At 38.1% G+C, this 23,494-nt stretch overlaps 1 protein-coding gene and 1 non-coding gene across 3 annotated transcripts in view; both read right to left on the bottom strand.

Annotated features, from left to right (window-relative positions):
• Positions 1–23,494, bottom strand: part of NKAIN3 (sodium/potassium transporting ATPase interacting 3) — a 610,689-nt gene that overhangs the window by 487,673 nt on the left and 99,522 nt on the right. The gene's annotated exons all lie outside the window — the stretch shown is intronic.
• LOC123390917 lies at positions 15,440–15,543 on the bottom strand. Its single transcript, XR_006605505.1, has one exon. It is a non-coding gene; the product is annotated as a U6 spliceosomal RNA (small nuclear RNA).

The following is a 23,494-nucleotide window of genomic DNA, read 5'->3' on the forward strand; positions in this document are numbered from 1 at the left end:
CTCTGGACTCCAGCTCTGTCCTGTCAAGCAGGAATTTTATCAACAAGCTTCACTGATGTTTCACACAGGGAAGCAGAATGAAGGCACACTTGGATTCCCCATGGCTTCCCGCAAGACAATAGGGTAGTGGCCTCTTGAGAAAAAAGAGTAAAAGTACATGTGCACCTACCAAAAATCACAGCATGTTACCCACATCCGGAGTATTAGTGAGAGTTTCTAAGTGGGAAAGATGCTGGTGTCACTCTTCTGGTTTTTGAGAGAAGACTTGTTCTGGCTCTCATCTCATCTTTATTATTTCCCTCAGTTGTGGGGTTGTGGAACAGTCATTTGGTAGGTGACAGCAACTGGTCCTCTCAGGGGGTGGAGCACAGGGAATTTGGTCTCTGTCCTCCTCCCTTGGACCAAAGAGAGGCAGCCATCTTGGATAAGTGTCCCTGCTCTGCAGACTTGAATCTCCCCTCTGATGCAGTGGTCCATGGTCTAGCTTGGCGATCATGAAATGTTAGTACATCCACTTAACTTACCAACAGATATAAGCTATAAGCTCCAGTAGCTCTTTATCGGTTAAAAACAGAAAGTGATATTTTTATCTCCAGCTGCTTGTGCCTTGGTCTCATTTCCAAATTAGACCAACAGAAAAGATATTATTTATTGATTACTTCAAATTCCAACACTTAGTTCTTTAAGAAAATTAATTCTTAAATATAAGAATATTATCTAATGGGATAATATTATTATTCCCATATTATCTTATGGGAATCAGTAAAAACATTTAAAATGTTAAAACATGGCTAACAAACTGGAATTTTTTTTTTTAAGATATTTTATTTATTTGTTTGAAAGAGAGCAAGAGACCGAGAGTATGAGCAGGGGGGAGAGGCAAAGGGAGAGGGAGACGCAGACTCCTCGCTGGGCCGGGTGCCCTGCACAGGGCTCGAACCCAGGACCCTGGGATCATGACCTGAGCTGAAGGCAGACGCTTAACCGAAGTGCCCGAAAACGGGAATCATTCTTAGCACAAGATGTATTTGCACTATAGTTTTGCTTGTCTTTGTTTGTTTTCTTCCCTATATAAATCAGTGAAATCTGTAAGCTTGATGTAAATAAGACAATTAACATGTAAGTTGCTGTTTTATATTTACTAATAATATGAGAATATAAATGGAATGAACTATTTACTCAACCGATCAACCTTACAACTTAAAGCATGGCTTTTCAGCAACCCAAGTGCTGAGGAAATCTCTTCCTTAACTCCCTGTGAGGGACAATTTGTATGAGCAGGTCTGGAGGTGCACCTGGGTGGATGACGGGTGCTGGCTTCAGCTGTGGTCATCTCTTACAAATTACATATTCCATGACTCACATCTAAGAGGAAATGTTTAATTTTTTGAACTGATGCATACTAAATGCAAATGTGAGCTCATTTATATCTACAGTTCACATATAATGGAATAAAACTTCTTCTTTTGGCTTACGTAGCATTTTGTACCTTATCAACCACCATTAAAATGCATTAAATGGCTCTAATAATGATGCGCCATTGACCTGCCCAGTACTTCAGCATTCCTAATAATGTCTAATTTCTGTCTGAAAATGAAGAACAGCCTAATTATCAAACTACTAACTTCAGGTCCTTTGAGTGTTTAAAAAAAAAAAAAAAAGTCAAAGAACATTAATTAGCTTCAACTTTCAATCTTAAAAACTTATGTACTTCATGGTGAAAGCATCAGTTACCTAACTCCAGCCTTTCCTCCATATCCGTACCCGAGATACTAACAACACAGAGGCTTGAGAAGTTGATATCCTGTATGCTGGTTTTCCATCCATTATTTCCACAGTGTGAATCAGTAATGTATTGCAATAGGTTTGCTTTTAAAATGTCAATCCAAAGAAATCTAGTGTTCAATGAGTCCTTTGAAATATATGTGCTGTCTACAAAGAACGGACAGCCTGATGATGTCTGTTTCAAAGAAAAAAACTAGGTGATATATTATTGCCTAAGAACAATTATAAATATATAGAGCTAAAATAGTATAACTTACTTGCACTTGAAGATAATAGATTATATCTCAGTCTCTGAGAAAATCAAACCCCCTTTTTCTCGTAAACTCTGCTGACAGTGACTAGAGTTTTCAGGTCAAGGGAAACAGGACAGGTCAGTTGAGAAGGGAGGATGGAGAGAGCAGAAGAGGCCCTGCACCAAGTTCAGTAGTTCTGTCAGCTTTAGTTGTAGGCTTGCATGGTCCTATGTGTCTTTCTTAGAGCAATAACTGACGTTGGTTGTCAAACAAAAGAATCTGATCATTGAATAATTTGAGAATATAACATTATTTGGGAAAAGAAAGAAATATCTTTATTCCAACACTTTGAAGAGACTTTAATATGCAAATGAACATTTGTCAACAATAAGAGTTTGGAATATACTCTACAGAATTTCTAATTTTCTTTTTTTTAAAGATTTTATTTATTTATTTGACAGAGATTACAAGTAGGCAGAGAGGCAGGGAGAGACAGAGAGAGGGAGGAAGCAGGCTTCCTGCTGAGCAGAGAGCCCAATGCGGGGCTCGATCCCAGGACCCCGGGATCATGACCTGAGCCGAAGGCAGAGGCTTTAACCCACTGAGCCACCCAGGCGCCCCTCTAATTTTCTTTATCACTATAAAATGGTTTCTTCAGGAAGATTTTATTTATTTATTTATTTATTTATTTATTTATTTATTTGAAAGAGAGCGAGTGGAAGCACACAAGCAGGGAGGGGGCCAGATAGAGGGAGAAGCAGACTCCCCTCTGAGCAAGAAGCCCAAAGCGGAGCTCAGTCCCAGGACCCTGAGATCCTTTAACTGACTGAGCCACCCAGTCGCCCCTAAAATGTTTTTTTTAAGAGAATATTTTTTATACAACTTGGTAATAAAAAATGCACTATAGGTATGTTTAGGCAAATGGGAGACATTTAGAGATTTTAGTCTTAGGACTGACATGGTTTGATTCACATTTAAGCCAAGTGACTCTGATGGCTGGGAGGAAAAGAACGCCAAGTGATCACGGGGCCGGTCAAACAAAATGAGCAAGGTCAGAACAAAGCTAGGAATGGTTATGAAGAGAGAAGTAGAAAGACTAGCATATATCCACGAGAAAAATTTTAGCAGGAGTTGGCAATTAGTTTGATAAGGGAGTAGATCCAAAGTGACTCCCAAATTTGAAGTGAAGTGGCTAGGTGACCATGGATGGCAACAATCAAGACGAGAATGGCAGAGATGTGACGTCACAAACCAAGACACAAACACATGGAAATTATGGTTTGTAAGGTTCGTTCACATTATTTTCCCCAACACTCCCTACAATGCTAAGGCATAGCAGTATACACAGTTTTTCTTATTTTAATGATAAGAAACATAGGTTCAGAAATGTAAATTACTCAGGGAAAATAACCTAATTTACCACATGTATAATATAACCCTCCATCCCTCAAATCAACTCTCAGTAAAGTGGAGTTTTCCTATATTCAAGTTCTTATATTCAAAATCTCTGCTGGTTCAGGGCACTTCATAACTAACTGTCTTTTGAAGAAATTGCATTAGTCTAAAATGTTCTCAGCCAATTCTATTTGAGTTGTTTCTGGAGCTCAGGTGGATGAACTGACAGAAGTCGGGGGAAGCAAGAAATAGAACCTGGATTTAGGATTAATGCTCAGGGTTATGTCCTCATATTTGCCAATGCTGTACTCAAAAGTTTCAAAATATTGCCTTGAGAAGGGGTAGATTGCTTTCTTCCATGTTAGAGATCATGACATACCTACAACTTACCTAATGAATTCATGGTTTAAGATAAATCTTATAGTGACAACATCATTAAAAAAAAAAAAACTACTGAATTTTAAAGGGCTTCAATGAATGTGGAAATGACAGTCCTAAAAAATTACAGTAGGTAATCCCAAAGCAGCTCTAAATGTTGAAGATGTGTGCCAAGAATGAGAATAACATTGTTTTAGGATATGTGAGAAAAAGCCTTTAACTAATATACCATATAATTGCGTATGTGATTTGAAGTGTGTACAAGTAATTAAAATTTTAATTTAAGTTTAAGTTGTAAATAAGCTGTAGATTTTCACCTGCATCTCCAAGAGTTATACATTCAGACTGGACAAAAATATGAGTTCCTACACAGAAAGTAGGAGCATCATCGTCTACGATGAGCTGCCTTCTATTCAGGCTTATTTGACATGTGGGTGCTGTTCCATTCTTTACTACCACCACTGTTTCCATCGACTCAAGAAACACCTGATCAAATCCTATCAAAACTGAAACTGGGAAGCCAATATTGACTTTCAAGCACGGGGGCACTAAACAATGTGGACTCAGGAATTGACAATATCCAGGACCGACGCTCTAAATCTTGTCATGAAGATTTCAAAGTCTGCCTCTGAAATTGGAAGCAGCAAGCCTTCCAGAAAATGAAAAGCTGTGTGTTCTAAAAATGCTGTTGTGACTTGGGTGTTTATGCGGAAATAGTATGGTGGCGTGAAAAGAGGCCTATGCTTGAAGACAGCTGCGCAGCCTTTCGTAAGCGGTTCACCTCTGTGGAGAGACAGTTCTTCATGGATTGCTCACATTTGTGCAATTCTTGGGAGTGAGGCATCGACTGTCCTTTATTCTGGACTGTCTTCAAGGATGTTTGGATAGAAAATAGCCTTGGAAGATAAAGACCAGTGTCTCTTTCCAGAGAAAAGGGCAGGCATATTTACACCGCAGGGTAATAAAGATAAATACTATTGTGGAGGGAAGAGAAGACTTGCTTTCTACCCTCTGGAAAAGATTCCGAGCTCTCAAGCTCAGGGCTCTTCTGTAATGCAACCCATGTGTGCATGTGTCAGAAGGCCTTCTCCATGCTCCCCTGTGGGTCCTGGGGGTCAGGGACTGGGACCACAATAACCAACAGATTGACTAGTGTCATTCCTGTGTGCCATAAACTTCCACCTCTGACCCAGGAGTCTTGGGTCTTCTACCGACATCCATGGAACTGTGGACCAGTGAATTTGCTAATTTTAAAATCTCAGATCCTTCACATTTCATACAATTCTCTACATTCCCTCCTTGACTTGTCTCAGAAGAAACCAACCTAGGCTAGATGATCTTTGCAGATCGATGAGTACATATAATTGATGTTAAGAAGAGAAATATCCTTGGCAAAATGGTTCTTGGGTTTTGTGTTTTTATTGTTTAACAATTCTTAAAAGTGCTTTTCCAAGAAATTCCATGTGTCTAATGCTTTGAGTTATACATGTTTCCTCTTTCCTAACAAACAAACAAAAAAAACAATGACCTGAATGTTTTGCATTTACTTTTCAAAACAAAACATGCTCTATTCAGTTAAAACCTCAGCTCTTAAACATCTCTTCCTGAGCTGTAATCAATGTCCTCTCAAATCCCTCATGCACACTCACTTCCTTAAGAAGCCATTCAATTAGAGCTTTAGCATTGAAGGTTCTCCCAGAACCTGAAAATGTCTATTAACACCATGCCTTTGAAATCTTAAACCAGTTGGTCTATTTTATATTTAAATTTTGCCTTTGTGGTTATTTCAATTCCAGTGATATTAACCATGAGAAATTGTCACTCTTCACGTTTGGTAAGAAAAAGTATTCACTCATGTTGGATAAAACTTCTCTATAAGAGTAGGAAATTCACTCAGTCATAAAAATGTATTTATTGAATGCCTACTATGTGCCAGGAACTATAAAAGGTATTGTGATATAAAAATTAATAAACCATAATTACCGCCTTCATAAAGTGTCTAACAAAATAGAGGAGTCTGTTATCTAGTGATACATCTGATAGCCTTAATTTCCTTATAAAACAGATAATATCCCATTCATACTTCAAAATTTTTTTGGATAATCACTGAATGAATGAATACAAGTATGCTAACCAAGGGGGATCCAGGCTATGCATCAAATATGTGCCTTGGCAGCCACGGGATTTCTGAAACCATTTCAGATCACAGTACTAATGAAAAGTAATTTCTTGCAAGCAACTAGAATTTAAATTCTAATTGCGTTAAAATCCCTAGACTAATACTTCTTACTAAGAATGCACATAGAAACTATTAGACTATACTTAAACTAACCCTGTCCCAGAGTTCACTTTTTTTTCCCCTTGTGTAAAGGAAGCAGACATTCACTTAAGGATCTATACATCAAGGAGCATCTAACCCTTGTCACGGGTCTCATTTATACTGATGCCACAGGTCTGTCTGGTCCTGGGCTGCAACCTGAGGCTTTGTAGGTTTTGATCTTAAAGTCACAAGCTCCTCCATTCTGGGATTGGGCTGTCGATTTGATTTAATTACTGATCGGTTAATAAGAAAGCAGATAGACTCTTGTTCTTCTGACTGGTAGAGACTCCCAAGTCATAAGTCTATCTGACTGGACTGAGAATGGGAAATCGGGGCCCCTGAAGCTGGAATAATTATGAGGCAGTGGGCCCATGTAAGGGCTTAAATCCTTGAGATTTTTTTTTTTTTAGATTATTATCATTAACTCATTCACCCCACAATCATGAGTGTGTTGCCTATGCAATGGGAGCCATTGGCTAGGAGAGAAAACAGTGGTAGTGCCCCAAGGTGCACCTTGGTGGTCCTGCAGAATCTGCAGAGCAGTGGGGAGAACGTGGGCCCACCAGGAACTGGAATGTAACATGCAATGTCCTTGTGGTGACTGGGAGTTCAGATAACATTCAGACTATGTGAGATAAAGTCCTGTCAAGTGAGCAAAGCAACCGCTTTCTATCTAATTCTTCAAGATCTAGATCAGTTACCTTCCAAGCTGAGAGAGGTAAGGCCATTTAAGAAGATGATGTTTAGCTTACTTCTTCTCCCTCAAAGAATCCTTCAGAATGTCTGCCTGGCTCCTCCATTTTTTAGCCTCCTTGTCTGCACGACTTTGTTATTTAATTCACTTACTCCGTAACTTCTGGGGAGACAGAGAAGACATTGCCTCTCCCTACAAAGCACTTAAAGTTTAATAAATAGGTTGGAATCAACATAAGTGAATAAAATGATATATGTGTTATGAAAGAAATGTGTGTAGGATGCAGAAGGGAATTGTCATATCTCTCAGGGCTTGTTGGAAAGGCTTTGATCAGAGCACTGAACGGAGTGGGTGCTCAGGACACAGGCAAGGAGATAAGAAACAGGCTTAAGTTCAACAGCAAGGTCGCTCACAGCAGAAGCAACTCGGCATCCAGCCCCACCCTTACCTCACTTCCCTAAACGTCCTTGCTCCAAAAAGTAGTCTGACTTGTTCCAGGAGCATAATTCTCTCTTCTGATATGTCCTCTCTCCAATTCTTGGCTGACATCTCCCTGGTCTTTGAGCAAACCACTAGCTTCATCCCTCTTTTCAACCATAACTTTTACTGACCCTGCCCAGGAGGAAAATCTTGGTCTCCATCTTGGAACATGACTTCTGCAACCCTGTCTTCCATGGATTCAGATTACCCACACAGTATCTCAAAATAAAAATATCATCACTTTTTGTTAAAGCTACTTCCTCCTAGAATCATAAATTCTGAAGCGTTATAAGGAACGTTTCAGTACATTAGCCCAGCAGAAATTAACATTTAATGGGCATTTGGTAAACCACAAAATGGATTGTTTGGGGCAATTTCGTATTTATCATATTACTTGGTTGATCTAACATCTCTTCAATTTAGGAACTATATATTTTATAAATCAGATGCCTGAGGAGGGAGAAATTGTAATTTGTCCAAAGTCACCCAGCTAGTAAGTGACTGGGCCAGGATTGTACCTCCAGTCTCTGTAGCTGTAAGACACTTTTCAAAACAAAAACAAAATAAAAACAAAACAAACAACAACAACAACAACAAAAACCCAACTTTATCTCTGTATCTAAATCTGTCTCTGTCTCTATAGATCCAGCCTCTGCTTGATCACTGTTAGTGACAAAGAGCTCATTATTCTCTAAGGCAACATATTTTGATATTTTTATGATGATTAAAATATACATGACATATTCCATATTCATTGATAAAAAGAAATGAGCTATCAAGCCATGAAAAGACATGAAGGAACCTTAAATGCATATTGCAAAATGAAAGAATGCAATCTGGTAAGGCGACCTACTGTATGATTCCAACTCTATGACTGTCTGAAAAAGGCAAAACTATGGAGACAACAAAAAGATCAGTGGTTCCTGTGGTAGGGAGGAAGAGATGAAAAGGCAGAGCACAGAGGACTCTGAGTATAAATACTCTATATGACCTTATAAAAATGAATGGGTGTCATTGTACATTTATCCAAACCCATAGAATGTGTTACACCAAGAGTGAACCCTAGGGTAACCTACTGACTTTGGGGGATTATGATGTGTCAATGTATATTTATCCTTAGTAAAAAAAAAAGAAAAAAGAAAGAAAGAAAAAATGTACGAAAATAATATTATACTGGGGGCGGGGGCAGGGTTATATGGAAAATCTCTATACTTTCGGGCACCTGGGTGGCTCAGTTGGTTAAGCAACTGCCTTCGGCTCAGGTCATGATCCTGGAGTCCCAGAATCAAGTCCCAAATCAGGCCCTCTGCTCATCAGGGAGCCGGCTTCTCCCTCTGTCCCCCGCCCCTTTCATGCTCATTCTCTCTCTCTCTCTCTCTCTCTCAAATAAATAAAATCTTAAAAAAAAAAAAAAGTAAAGAAAAGAAAAGAAAATCTCTCTCTATACTTTCCTCTCAATTTTGTTGTAAATCTAAAACTGATCCAAACACTAAGAAAATTAAAATATTTTTAAAAATCAAATACATAAAATGTATCACTTGAACCATTTTTAAGCATGCAGTTCAATGGCATTAAGTGTTTCACATTGCTGTGCAAATATCATCACTATCTCCAGAACTTTTTCATCTTCCCAAACAGAAGCTCTGGACCCATCAAATAATAACTTCACATCCTCTTCTCTCTTAGCAGCCTGTGGTCACCCCCATTCTACTTTTGTCTCTATGAATCGGACTACTCTAGGTGTCTCACGTCAGTCAAGTCCTAAAGTACTTGTGCTTTTGTGTCTGGGTTGTTTCATTTAACACAATGTTTTCAAGGTTCAACCTTGTTGTATCATGGGTCAAGACTTCATTACAATCTGTATTCCATTGTACAGATTTGTCATTAGCTGTTCGTCTGTCAGTGGACATTTGGATTGTTCCCAGCTTTGGGCTTGTGAAGAATGCGGCTACGAACATACGAACCTCAAGGTCTCACTCTCCACTTCTTCTGGTATACTCCCAGAAGTGTAACTGCTAGATGCCAATTCTAAGTTTGTTTTTTTGTTTTTTGTTTTTTGAGGAACTGTCATATTGTTTTCCAAAGCAGCTGCCTCATTTTATATCCCCATGAGAGTTCCAAACTCCAAAAAGAGCTCCAACATATTTTGGACCACACTGAGCTAAATGTAAATACTAATTTGTCAAGAGAATAGAGCTCTTGCCAGAACACAACTTCAACCCTCAAAGTTGTAAGGAGGTTGACAGCAAGTGTGTCTTCAGACTCTGGGAGAAATGGGAGGTAGGTGTGGGACAGAGATTCACCTGGAGAGGGTCCTGATACATCTCGGTTCACGCTCTGATACTGGGACAGGTTGAACAGTTATCTTTTAGATGGAAATGGCCTGAGAGACCACATTCCTTTCAGGCTCCCATGAACTGCAGGGACTTCAACAGCCTGGTCATAAGCCTGACCTGCTTCCTCTTCCTAGAAAGACCCCAACTAGTTCTGTGTGTTTGATTCTGGTGGGACCCAGGGCTATGCCAATCACGTATTTATTTAGCTTTTGTGTTTGTGCAGACAGCAAATTTCAACCTCTGCTTCTCCAATCACATCTTTCTTAAAGCTTTCTCTTTCCCTCAACTTTACCGAGATTTTATGTTTAGAACCACCTTTATCCACTAATGTATGCAGGTATCTACCAACTGGACAAACTGCAGTCTGTCTTCTCTACCACCCATGGGCAGTCCCAATCTTTATCTGTCTGGTTAGGTTTTTGCCCAAACCTAGGTTTTAGCTTTCCTGAAATCCATTCCCTTCTCCAACTTCAGCTATCTCATCTTCCCATCTTTCTAGAGGAGAGGAGCTTACTGCAACACTCTCTACTGAAATAAAGTATTTTTAAAATCCCATTGTGGGGCACCTGGGTGGCTAAGTTGGTCAACTACTGGTTTCAGCTCAGGTCATGATCTCAGGGTCCTGGGATTAAGCCCCACGTCAGGCTCTATGCTCAGTGGGGAGTCTGCTCGAGTATTTTCTCTCTCTCTCTCTCCCTCTTCCCCTCCCCCTACTCTTGCCTTCTCTCTTTCTCTCAAGTAAATAAATAAATCTTTTTCTAAATCCCATTGCTATACTTCCACATGAAGACACATGGCCTTCCAGGTATCTGGGGAAACTAACTACCACCTTGTACACACAGCTTGATTGCACAATTAACTATGACAAAAGAAATACAATGATGTATTTTGAGAAATAAAAAGGAGAAATACTGAGAAATAGCTTAAGGCTCAGGAAATACTTAGACTCGTTGTCCATACGGGGTTATTTATCAAATGATTACTACTAGAATTAGATACTCTAGGTCAGGTGTGTTTGAATAATAACCTGGTCAAGTTCAAGGAGTAAGCAGCCAGTTAACACTTCTGCTAAACTTAAACTGAAAATCTGAAAATGGAGGGGACTTATCTGAAACCCGGGATCTGAAAACAGGGACACTCTTGGTCCCTTTTGAATGGGACAGATAGGCTTTGGCTCATATTCATTAGTCAGTTCTACTTCTTGGGTGAGCAACAAGTAGAGCAGATGATTTTTCTCATACTGGAATATAATCATCATGCTTAATCATTTCCACACTAATATCCCCCAGCCATCTCAACAGTTTCTCATATGACATGGTTTTCAATCTCCTCAGGTGAGGAAATTCATATTTATTAGGGTCTGTCTTAAAGCTCACAGCTCAAAAGCAAGACTGGATGCTCCAGATGAGGACTGCTCAGTTAAGAGTTCTGTTAATTTCAGCATTGCATGGCTGTCAAGCAAGCTAAGATTGTGTTCGCTATTTTTAGGAGGCAGAGATGCAAGGGGCTCCCATAAAAATTGTGAGCAACCATGAGAAACTGAAACCACTGACCATTTGTACATTAATGTTGTTAAATATATATTGCCCCCTCTGGTGTCAGACTGATCGATAGACAGATGATAGAAATCATCTTGTCTGTTTCTTCCTTTCATGCAAACCAACAGAAACATTTTCAGTTTTGGTAATGTCACTAAATTTAACTGCAATGCCTAAAAAAACCACGTTATCCACAAACCCGACAAGCAGACTTTCTGGGATTAGTGACCCTACAAAAAGAGAGAATGTCATTTAAGTCAGATGACTTGTTTTTAGTGAACCCAGGAGATGTCCTAGTGATCACTACATTCTTTTCAAAATACTCACCTTGTGCTCTGTTTATTAGCCCTCACTAGAGATAAATAGTATAATAATCTGTAGTTGCTTGAGTTTATCTTCTCCTCAATTTTTGAAATAAAGATCAAGATTGCTTACCTTTGACAACCTAGTATATTCATAGAAAAAAATGACTGTGAGAAAAAAAAATATATACACTGACAGTGAATCTAAGATCATATCCTCAAACTCTTTTTAAGACCTAACCATTTTTCTGAGAGTTGACTTATTTAAATAACTAAGTACTTTCTCATTGTCTGATCTCTTATGTGAATGATGAAGAGTCTCTTCCTTTTGATTTGAAGTTCACTCTTGTACTTAGACAAAATGGAAGCAATGAGGAATAGTTAGTTCTTGCTTTCTCATTATAATTTTGTAACTTGTGCTTATTAATCCCAGGAGTGAGCCTATCACATCCTTCTTGTTATCCTTGCACCAATTATTTTTGCAAAATTATTTCTTAAAACTATTAACATTTTTCAAAACAACATCCCATTTTAGGTCTTAGACTTTCGGGCATTTTTTTAAAAGTTTCTTCCTCTTTTTTCAGAATCCTTACTTAGTTATGCACCTTTTCTGTGCTCTTTTTATGTGCATCTCCTTTCAAAGATTGATTTATTATATGTCTACTTATATTTTCATAGAAATGTTTACTTTTTCATCTGCATTAGGATCATTTGTAATTGTATAGTCAGGATTTGCTTTTTGAATGTCTCTTATCCATTCTTAGATGATCTCTCTTTTCAGAATCTTTGAACATGGAGATGAATCTTTCTTCTAAATTTTTCTGATATCTTCTTTAGAAAAGGCAAGATTCATATCTGGAAATACCCAACATTTTCTTTTATCTCCACTGTGACTTCTACATTAATAGTTTCATGGGCTCCTGAGGTTCCCACAGTCTAAAGCACCAATATATTCTCCTCTTTGGATAAAATTAATTCAACAAAAGCTCCTATTTTCCTTCATATAAATGTCATTTTAAGTTATAGAGAACATAGACAATCCAAGCACTCTTATTTTAGTGAACTGAACTTATAGTAGATGTCTTCACATTAAAGCCTTCAATTACTACTCTATCATCCAGAACCAATTTACAGTTTATAATGGAAAGCATCACTTGTAACTGTATCTATCCAAAGCAGGAGTTTGAACTGGTTCTTCAAGAATGTATGCCATTGTTACTTCTCTAAATGTCCACAGTTCCCTTATTGTATGCTATCATTCATTACTAGAATTTTAGTTTGACCATAATAAATGAAAGATAAACTGGGATGTTTCAGCATTCATTTACTTGTATAATAAAACTGCTGAGAAGTTACTGTGCCCATTTTGAATCACAATCTGAATTCTTGTGTGATGGTCACTGAATTATAGTACCCTGTGGTTTCTCTGAATCATGGAGAACCCGGCTTAAGTATTATGGTCTGCAGTGGCCTTGATGATTCCTGAGTGAATTGCTAATATAGGATAACAGGACTCAGATCCATCTTTCTGGTGGTATGTGGAGCCCAACCTCCATAACATCAAAGCAGAAGCATCTGGCAGACCCAGCAATAGCCAAGTCTTACCATTTACATACCTTCTAAAGCAAAATTGGAGATCTAATCATCCCCTTCATACACACTTATTGTGTATGTGGATGATTTTAAAGCCTTTGAAATGTATATGTGATTATTTCCAAGACCATTTTAGTGCAAGAAAATGAAGCTCATTAATAGGTAAAAAAGTTTTAAACATTATTGAAATTTCATATTTTATAGCCTATATGGTACATGACACAATTTCAAATTTCTTAATTTTAACACTCCCTATTTAGCATGCTGGAAAACTGACTTCAGTCAACACATACAGGCAACTGAGTTGCAGGATTAAAAATATAGCAATTAGAAACTATAAAGTAGCTAGTAGATCATGCAGTTCACCCTTTTGCATTGCCATTTCATAAAGAAAAGCAAAATATAGAGTGGAGAAAACACAATGCACTACTCTCTACTAAAAGCCTATGTATAAATATTGAACTCCCTAGATGGGGGGGGAAAAAAATCTCAAAAAAGAAGGCAATCAAACGTTCTCATTTTAAAATGCCATTTAAAGGTTCTTCCCCCTACCGTATAGAACTTTGAAATACCACAAGCATGAGTATTATTGTGATAACAGTAATTCAAAATATAGATATCTAGAAACACAGTATGTATTTACATGCTTATGTATAATACATATACATGATGAACATTAGTACATCATGTGCTTATATACAGTATATTTGCCATTGACATCAACTGTTCTAAATGGGAGTCACAGAGAATGGACTATTTGATGTTTACTATTCCTCACTTCACACTGACCTCAAAAAGTGCTTTATTTATTCGGTTTTCAGAGAAGTCCATCAAGATCCAGCTCAAGGGCTATGATGACCCAAAAGCCATTATAACACCCCCTACCTACCCGCTTGTTTGTCAAATGTATTTCTGAATCTCAACAATCAATCCACACTTCCATGTCAAAATGAAAGGCCTTTTCAAGTTGCTTTTTTTTATCCTAAACTTGTTGACATATTCCCTTATATTAGCAGTATTCACTTCAAAAATAATAAGCAACACTTGAGTAGTCATTATACATTGCCCATAATGGCTCCCATTTCTTTTATGAGAAATCAAAATGTGGTCTCCATACCACAGCAATTTTGCATTCATTTCAAAGGGCTAGTTCCTATAAACAGCATACTAAGTACAGTTTTTAGTACTTTTACTAAACAAGGGAATTTTTAATGTGACAACAGAATAATAACAGAAGTTTAGTGAAAAGATTTTAAAAAAGAGACCCCATGGAAAATCGCCAACCCACAAAGGTACATAATAAGAGAGAGGGAAAAGTAACAATAAAACTATGAAACAGGGGGCACCTGGGTGGCTCAGTGGGTTAAGCCTCTGTCTTTGGCTTAGGTCATGGTCTCAGGGCTCTGGAACTGACCCCACATTAGCCTCTCTGCTCAGCAGGTAGCCTGTTGCCCCCTCTTCCTCTGCCTGCCTCTCTGCCTACTTGTGATCTTTCTCTCTGTCAAATAAATAAATAAAATCTATAAATTAAAAAAAAAACAACAACTATGAAACAGCCAGAAAGCAGTTAAGAAAATGGCATTAGTAAGTCCTTAAATATCAGTAATTACTCTAAATGTAAATAGAATGAATTACCCAATCAAAAAGACAGAGTGGATGGATAGATTTCAAAACAAGCAAATAACAACAACAACAACAACAAAAACAAAAACAAGACCCAACTATATGTTGCCTAAAAGAGACTGACTTTAAGGACACATCTAGGCCCAAACTGATGAATGGAAAAAGATATCCCATGCAAGTGGAAACCAAAAGAAAACAGGGGCACCTATACATATATCAGACAAAATGAACTAAACCAACAATGGTAACCTACAAAAAAGAAGGTCATTATGTAATGATAAAGTGACTTAGGTCAAGTCCATCCAGACGATATAATAACTGTACATATACACACCCAATGATGGAGCACCTAAATATGTTATGCAAATACTAAGAGATATAGGAGAGGGGCACCTGGGTGGCTCAGTTGATTGAGCATCCCACTCTTCATTTTGGCTGAGGTTGTGATCTAATGGATCATGAGACTGAGCCCTGAATCATGCTCTGCGCTCAGTGGGGAGTTTCCTTAAGGATTCTCTTCCTCTTCCCTTTCCCCAACTCATGTGCATTCGGGTACTCTCTCTCTTTTCTCTCTCTCTCTCAAAATAATAATAATAATAATAATAAATCTTGAAAAAAAATGGGAGAAACAGACAACAACACGATAATAGTAGGGAATTTCAATACCTGACTTTCAGCATTAGATATAATCACGCTGACAGAAAAGCAAGAAAACATTGGACAAAGCTGGACTCATTGTGATACCTGATTTTCTTTTTAAAAAATAATATGGAAAGCTACATGGATTTGCAGATCATCTTTCTGCATGGGTCATGCTAACTTCTGTATTGTCCCAATTTTAGTATATGTGCTGCCAAAGCAAACACTACACTTCTAGATTTCAAACTGTATTACAAAGCTATAGTAATCACAACCAGTGTGGTCTTAGCATAAGATCAGGCAGAGATCAGTGGAACAGAATCAAGAGCTCAGAAATAAACTCTCACACACATAGTTAAGTAATATTTGACAGGGAAACCAAGAATACTCAGTAGGGGAAGGCTAGTCTCTTCAATAAATGGTGTTGGGAAAACAGGATAATTTTATGCAAAGGAATGAAATTAGACCCTAACCTTATACCAATTACAAAAATTAACACAAAAGAGATTAAAGACTTAAGCATGAAACCTGAAACCATAAAACTCCTAGAGGTAAACATAAGGGGTAAATTTCTACTTGGCATTGGTCTTGGCAGTATTTTTTTTGGATATGATACCAAAAGCACACACAACAAAAGCAAAAATCAACGTGTGAGACTACAACAAACTAAAAACCTTTCTCACAGCAAAAGAAACAATCAACAAAATAAAAAAAAACTACAGAATGAAAGAAAATTTTTGGAAATGATATACTTGCAAACCATATATCTGATAGAAGGCAAATATCCAAAATATATAAAGAGCTCACACAACTCAATAACAAAAAAAGCAATCCAATTAAAAATGGGCAGAGAAGCTGAATAACCTTTTTTGCAAAGAAGACATCCAAATGACAATAAGTACATGAAAAGATGTTCAACATCACTAATCACCAGGGAAATGCAAACCAAAACCACAGTGAGATAGCACTTCATCTATTAGAATGGCTCTGATCAAGAACACAAAAGATAGGAGCCCCTGGGTGGCTCAGCATTTAGGAGCCTGCTTTCTGCTCAGGTCATGATCCCAGCCCTGCATCAGGCTCCTGCTCAACCGGGAGTCAGCTTCTCCCTCTCCCTCTGCTGGATGATCCCCTTGCTTGTGCTCACTCTCTCTTGCTTACTCTTTCTTTCTCTCTTTCAAATAAACAAAATCTTTTAAAAAAAAAAAACATAAAAGATAAGTATTGGGAAAGATGCGGAGAAATGGTATTGTTGGTGGGAATGTAAATTGGTGCAGCCACTATTAAAAAAAACCCATATGGTGGTACTCAAAAAAATAAAAAATAAAACCACCATATCATCCAACAATCCAGCTTCTGGGTATATATATCTAAAGGAATGAAAACAGCATATTGAAAAGATATCTGCCCTCCCATGTTTGTTGCTGTATTTCCATATAGCCAAGACATAGAAATAGCCTTAAGTGGATTATTATTCAATCATGAGAAAAAAAGAAAATCCTGTCGTTTGCAAAAACATGGATGGACCTTGAGGGCGTTATGCTAAATCAGATAAATCAGACAAAGAAAACAATTTTCTATGATATTATCTATATGTGAGATTAAAAAAAATCCCTGAAATCTCAAAAACAGAGTAGAATGGTGGTTACCAGGGGCTGGAGGTTGGGGGTGGGGGTGGGGATCTGGGGAGACATTGGTCAAAGGGTACAAACTTGCAAGAAGATGAGTAAGTTCTGGGGATCTAATGCACAACAACGTGATTATAGTTAACTATTCTGTATTGTAGACTTGAAAGTTCTTGAAAGATTTGATCTTGAATGTTCTCTCCCCAAAAAAGAAATGTAAATTTTGTGATCTCTTGGAGGTGTTAGGTAATGCTGGTGGTAATGTTATTAAAATATACAAGGTATCAAAACAACACATTGTATACCTTAAACTTACAAAAATTATATGTCAATTATATCAAAAGAAAGAAAGAAACTAGCTAATGGTAGTAGGAAGCCAAGGGTCTAGAAAATAGCCTTGAGTGACAGTGGGGGTAGGTTACTGGGAAGATGAGGTCCAAGGATGCTGTTGAGAGAGGTGCACAGCAGTCTGGGTCAGGGATGCTGACCCATTCTAATGTTCTTCTTTCCTTCCTTCTCCAAGACCAGAAAGGAATGAGTATTCATTCAATCTGGGATTAGAACAGGGATCCTTGACATGGTATCCACTAAGGGACCTTGGCTAGAATTCTGGGATTCTGTCAACTTAAATGAGAAAATAATATATTTTTATTTTCACTAATATCGAATTGGAATTTATCACCATCTTCAATTACTGAATGTAGGCAACAAACTATAGTAGTATTAGCACTACCTGTGACTTTGTTGCCAATAAAAATGACAGTATTTTAATTTTATTTCAGATGATACTTATTATACTTCTTTTCAAACAATGGTTATGCTCCTCACCACTTTGGAATGATGGAAGTTATTAGGTCCTTTGATAAAGCTTGCTGTTTAATGTAGAAATAAGCAACCACATACATTCTTGCAACATTTTAAAAACACTTTGATAAGTGTTATTTCAATATCTTTGATTTCCTTTGTCATCCATTGTGTTTTATTTTATACATTTAAAAATACTACTCTGAGAAGCAATTCATTGGCTTCAAGAGGTAGCCAAAGCAGTCCTTGGCTGCTTTACCAAAAAAAGGTAATGAACTCTGGGTTACATGGTGTAGGAGGGACAGAAAACTGGAGTAACTCTTACCCTCTGAGCCTAGGAGAAGAGGTTTTGGTCAAGGAAAAAAGTGAAAGGATCCTCTTGGAGATGCTGGGGCCCAGGAGTCGGACTTAAGACCACCCATTACTGTTGCAGTCCATTCCTGAGTGGTCCTCAGGGATGCCTGGAAAATGGAGCTGGAAGGACTTGAGTCCCAAGAGAAAAAGTAAGGAGTTTTATGATTTATATATGAATGAGAGAATCATGTTTTATTAGGAAAATAACTTTCCAACTGAGTAAATAGGAAAATTTATATGAAAATAATAACTATTCAAATTCTGCTGACTTTATGTCAGGCAGTGTTCAATGCAATTTATAAATATTACTTCATTAATCCTTAGTACAATCCTACACGGTAGGTACTACTATTATCCCTCTTTTGCAGATGAAGAGGGGAGGTAAAGTGAAATTAAGTCTGTTGCCCAGAGTAGTCCAGGTGTCATGTCCCAAAATCAGGATTTGAATGCAATGTAATCAGTTGGGATTATGGGCTACATACCATAACATGGGCCCCAAAGTGATTTTCTAAAGGATTAGTAATAATCAATGTCATTTCTTAGTCCTCTGCAATAATAATGATAATAAAGGAAATATGATGTGTACCAGCTGGAAATAACATTCTCTGCTTGTATTTTCCACACTGAGCTCTTCTCATCAGATGTGCCCCCTCTACAAGTATATTCTCAGTTTCTCCTCCCAAAGGCTATTATTGGAATATTGGCAGTTATATGAAAGTATGCCCCACTCCAACTTTCTAACATCTACCATGGCTTCCAATAGATTCTGAGACAGAATCTTAACCTCTCAAGGGCAGCTCTTGTCATGACTGATGGCTTCACCCAACTTTTGACATTATTAATATATTCTTTTCAGAGAACATTAGGCAGCTGTGCCATGCTGGCTGAGGCTGCAGTGACAGTAGTAACCCTTAGTTCCTTCAGTGCACCAGGGATAGAGCAGCCCTGTGTAACACGGTGTCACCAGATGAAAAACATCAAGAACTCTGAGTATGCCTTTGTGCGGAAGTCTCAGCCTTCTCCACTGGGCAGGGGTGGGGGGCTATGGTGGGGGCCCGACAACCTGATGTCCCACAGTTTGTGACTGGGTGATATTCAAATACATTAATGGATTCAGAAAGCAAGAACCCAAACACTTTTGTGAGAGAGGAAAAGCTTCATGTAAAAGGTTTCTATTGCACTGGTCTTTGTGGATACAGTCTGTGTGCAAAAGAAAACACAAATTTGTCCCAGATTTTGATTGTGAATATATAGGCATTCATACAAGACTGGACAATTTTGAGGGTCAATAAAATACTTCCATATTTCTAAACAAATAAAACAAAACAATTTTTCATTGTTCTTTCTTTCTTTCTTTCTTTCTCTCTCTCTCTCTCTTTTTTTTTTTTTTTGCTTGAGAGTTAAGGGTGTGATGAATTTTTTGAAATTATAGCCAAAGTTATAGAGACAGATGTAGACAGACTTCTCTTTTGCTTCATATCCTTTTTTTTTTAAAGATTTTATTTACTTATTTGACAGACAGAGATCACAAGTAGGCAGAGAGACAGGCAGAGAGAGGGGAAACAGGCTCCCCGCTGAGCAGAGAGCCCAATGCGGGGCTCAATCCCAGGACCCTGGGATCATGACCTGAGCCGAAGGCAGAGGCTTTAACCCACTGAGCCACCCAGGTGCCCCCATATCCTTTTTTTACAAAAGTACTAGAAACAGCTAATTTTTATTTTTCTCTAATGGGAAAAAATAGAGATATGAATGTTTCTCAACAATGACGCAATGGGTTGAAATTTGGATTGAGAGCTGGAGGACCTAAATTACAGTCTTGACTTTGTCCCTAACAATTGTTTTTTCTGAATAATTTATAGTTCAATAGCATTCAAAAGGCATTTTGGAGTGACTTACAACAAAAATGTGCCTACAAAAAAAATAAGAGAATTGAACAGGAAATCAGAAACAACAGAATGAAAAGGGAGAAAATTTCTATAATCTGGTTAATCTAACTCTGAGGCTCCTGGACACAAAGTGAAAAAGGGAAACATGATGAACCTCACGGATACCATTATTGACAAAATAAGTAATTTCTGCTTTTGCTTTGCCTCCTGGATCTAAATTTTAGAAATAATTTTTTCTGTTGGATTATACAAAAGGGCATCAATTTGGACTCTTCTTTGGAAAACGCAAAAACTATGGAGAAACTGAAGGTATTTTATTGAATTACATTATTGTGAAGTAGTTTCTTTAGAGAGTTAATGCACATAGTTTAAGTCAGTTGCTTTTGATACTCTACCTTGACTGAAGGAATCACCAACTAACTCTGTGACCTCTTCTGCCTCTTAGTAAAATAGGGATTTTGATTAGATGAACTCTAAGGTTTCTTCTAACTCACAAGTTCAGTAATTTCTAGGATTAATTTCAGTTAGACTTCCTATTATTGTTAACATGCTATTCAGCCCAGATGCCCAAAATGTAAGGATTTCCATCCCCTTCTTTTTGTCCTAAAAAACTTTATAAATATATTTGGAACCAAATTATGCACTGTAAAGTAAGAGACAGGGTATACTACAGTTACCTGAAAAGCAATCCCTGTTGAATTTATAAGTAAATACAAATATTTCTAAATTCCCACTGTTGCTTTTTTACCTTGCCTTTGTTGGGTCCCCCATTTTGGGTCCCGCAATAATGGGTTCATGGTCAAAGGAGTGAGACTGATACAAAGCAAAGGTCAAGCAAAGCTTTATTTCCCGCCAAGCATCTAGAATCAAACTGACAGGCCAGGGACTTCTCTTGCAAAGAGGTGACCCCTCCGTGACTCCCAGACTAACTTTTATAGAGCAAAGGCCATGTGGTTGAGCCTGGCCACACACAGGTGGCCAATGAGATTACAATACACAGAGATAGCTGCACAATCACGCTAGGTCTCACAGGGGTGGCCAATTGAATTACAATTTACTCTATAATAGACATTTGAACTAGCCTATCGCCTTGGTGAGAACTGGCGCCCAAAAGGCGGGGCCCACACTCCTTCATAGCTAGGGAGACAGTATGCCCACTTTACTGATTGGAAGTCGCCACCTGACCCTACCCATCCCTGCATTCAGGCTGTTATCGCTACCTGAGCTGATCCACCCTTGTATTTGGGCTTTGTTACCTGGGACTGGTTTCCCGGACTTGCTTTAAAATAAGTTCCCCTTATTTAAAGGTGGGGCACGGTCAATTTAAGTTTTACTGAATAAACAACAAAATGACTGTTCAACCGAGGTGAGGTTGCTCTGGCTAAATAGGCCCTTACACCTTTAAAGGTCTCAGATTTGTTAATGGCGAACAAATGAGTTGTCTGTATGTCCTGTGAATTCTAAAATAAGCATCACAGAAATCATGCTGTAGCCAACAGTTCAAAGAGTAATCTAATAGCACCAAAGTACATGCAGCAATTTCTAGATACATAAAAATGTCATTATTTTAATAGGTAGTGAAGGGGAGCAGAATATGCCACCCTCAAAATACACCTCTTTGACACATTGATTATTTTGAGCTGGTTACTTTTTTAAAACTGGCAAACAGGAAAAGCACCTAAAATGAAATTCAAGTTATCCTTTTGTAAGAAGCATTTATGTTTATAAGAGAAATCTTCATTTGTAAGGATGTTTCCCTCTCTTTCTATTTTTTTTGTTTTTTAAGATTTATTTATTTGACAGACAGAGATCACAAGTAGGCAGAGAAGTAGGCAGAGAGAGAGAGGAGGAAGCAGGATCCCTGCTGAGCGGAGAGCCCGATGTGGGGCTGGATCCCAGAATCCTGAGACCATGACCTGAGCCAAAGGAAGAGGCTTTAACCCACCAAAGCCACCCAGGCAGCCCAGGATATCTGGTTCTCTGTATCAGAAAGAAAAGAATGACTCTAAATCTCTAGAAACTCTTATCAGTGGATAAGGCTTGGATTTAAATCTGCATAACAACTTTATCCTTTTTTACAGAGTTTTTTCTGATAACCTACCACGACTCCCCACCCTTCATTTGTTTTATCTTTAGGTGGAGAAGTTTGGGGCCATTTTGGAGAGTTAACTCAATTTTCCTAAGTACCTACCTTGCACACAGGAGGTATACTGGTTTTAAACTTCTGTTGGCTTTTCTCCTGTTGGTCTGTCTTTTATTAGAGGGATGTTACAGCCAAGAACCAAGAACGGCAGAGGAAAACCTATTTCTCCTCCCCTACAGTCTAAGAGAAAAAGGTTCTCTCTGGTTCAATCTCTACACAGTAGTAAAACTTTAGCTTCTTAAAACATAAACCAGAATTCATCCTCTCCTACAGAAGCACATGAGTAACTTCCTCTTGGGCTAAAGGGGGGAAAAAAATTCCATAGTCCTTACTGTGGTCTCTGAGGCCCTGCTGGATGGGTTCCTGGCTACCTCCCTCACACTCCCATCTCCTACAACTCCCTAGCCTGACTCACTAGGCTTCACTCACTCTGGGGTTTCAGTTCCCACACACAGAAACCACATCCTGATCCCGGACTCTACCTAGTCCCTGCAAGGCTCTTCCCCATGATCTAATCACAGGCAGCTCCTTTCTCATGCTTCTTCCCTTAATTGTCACCTGCTCAGAGAGACCCTCCCTGACCACTCTTTGTCAAGAGCTGATTCCAACATTCTCAGTTTCTGCTCATGTTTGCTCCTTTCATATAATCCGTCCCATTTCACAGATATTTTGTCTGTTTACTTGTTTTCTTCTATCTGTCCTTGCAGAATGGAAGTTCCATGACGGCAAATTTGTGAGGTCCTGTTTAGTGCTGCATTCCAAGCACTGAGTACACTCTTGTTTAGTGTAAAACTAAAGAATGGCCACATTGTACACTTGTCATAAAGAATCCTATAATCAAATTATTTTCATAATTTGATTATTTATAATCAAATAATTATTTTCAATAGGTCATTTTCCCCCTATTTTTTTCTAGTTCAATGCCTTAACATGATACAAATATACAGTTTCAACACAAACTAGAAAAATTTCAAACTTTTTTTCACAAAATGTGGACTTCTCAAGGGCATAATGTTATTTTGGCAACCCACCAAAGTTAAGGTTTTATGGTTCCTTCAAACTACTATCTTATCAGAGCAGCTCAGAATTAACAGACACATCATTGGCAGAGAATCAAATAACACACATCAAAAGATACTCAGCATATGTTTTTTCAGAGAAACCACTGTACAAAGAATTGGTGTGAAAAGTTCTTTCATATTCCCCTACTAGATCAATTCCCAGATCTTCTTGTAGGAATAAATTTTAACAATAAGTTATTGTGCAACTATGACCATAAGACTCTTTGTCCTCTGCCTCTTCTGGACAGTTATTTTTCAAACTACAGATTATGAAATCAAACTGCAGTTGTGGGGGCATCTGGCTG

The sequence above is a fragment of the Mustela putorius genome, unplaced genomic scaffold (assembly GCF_011764305.1).
Source record: "Mustela putorius furo isolate JIRA1106 unplaced genomic scaffold, ASM1176430v1.1 tig00000151_pilon_pilon_pilon, whole genome shotgun sequence".
NCBI classification, from domain to species: Eukaryota; Metazoa; Chordata; class Mammalia; order Carnivora; family Mustelidae; genus Mustela; species Mustela putorius.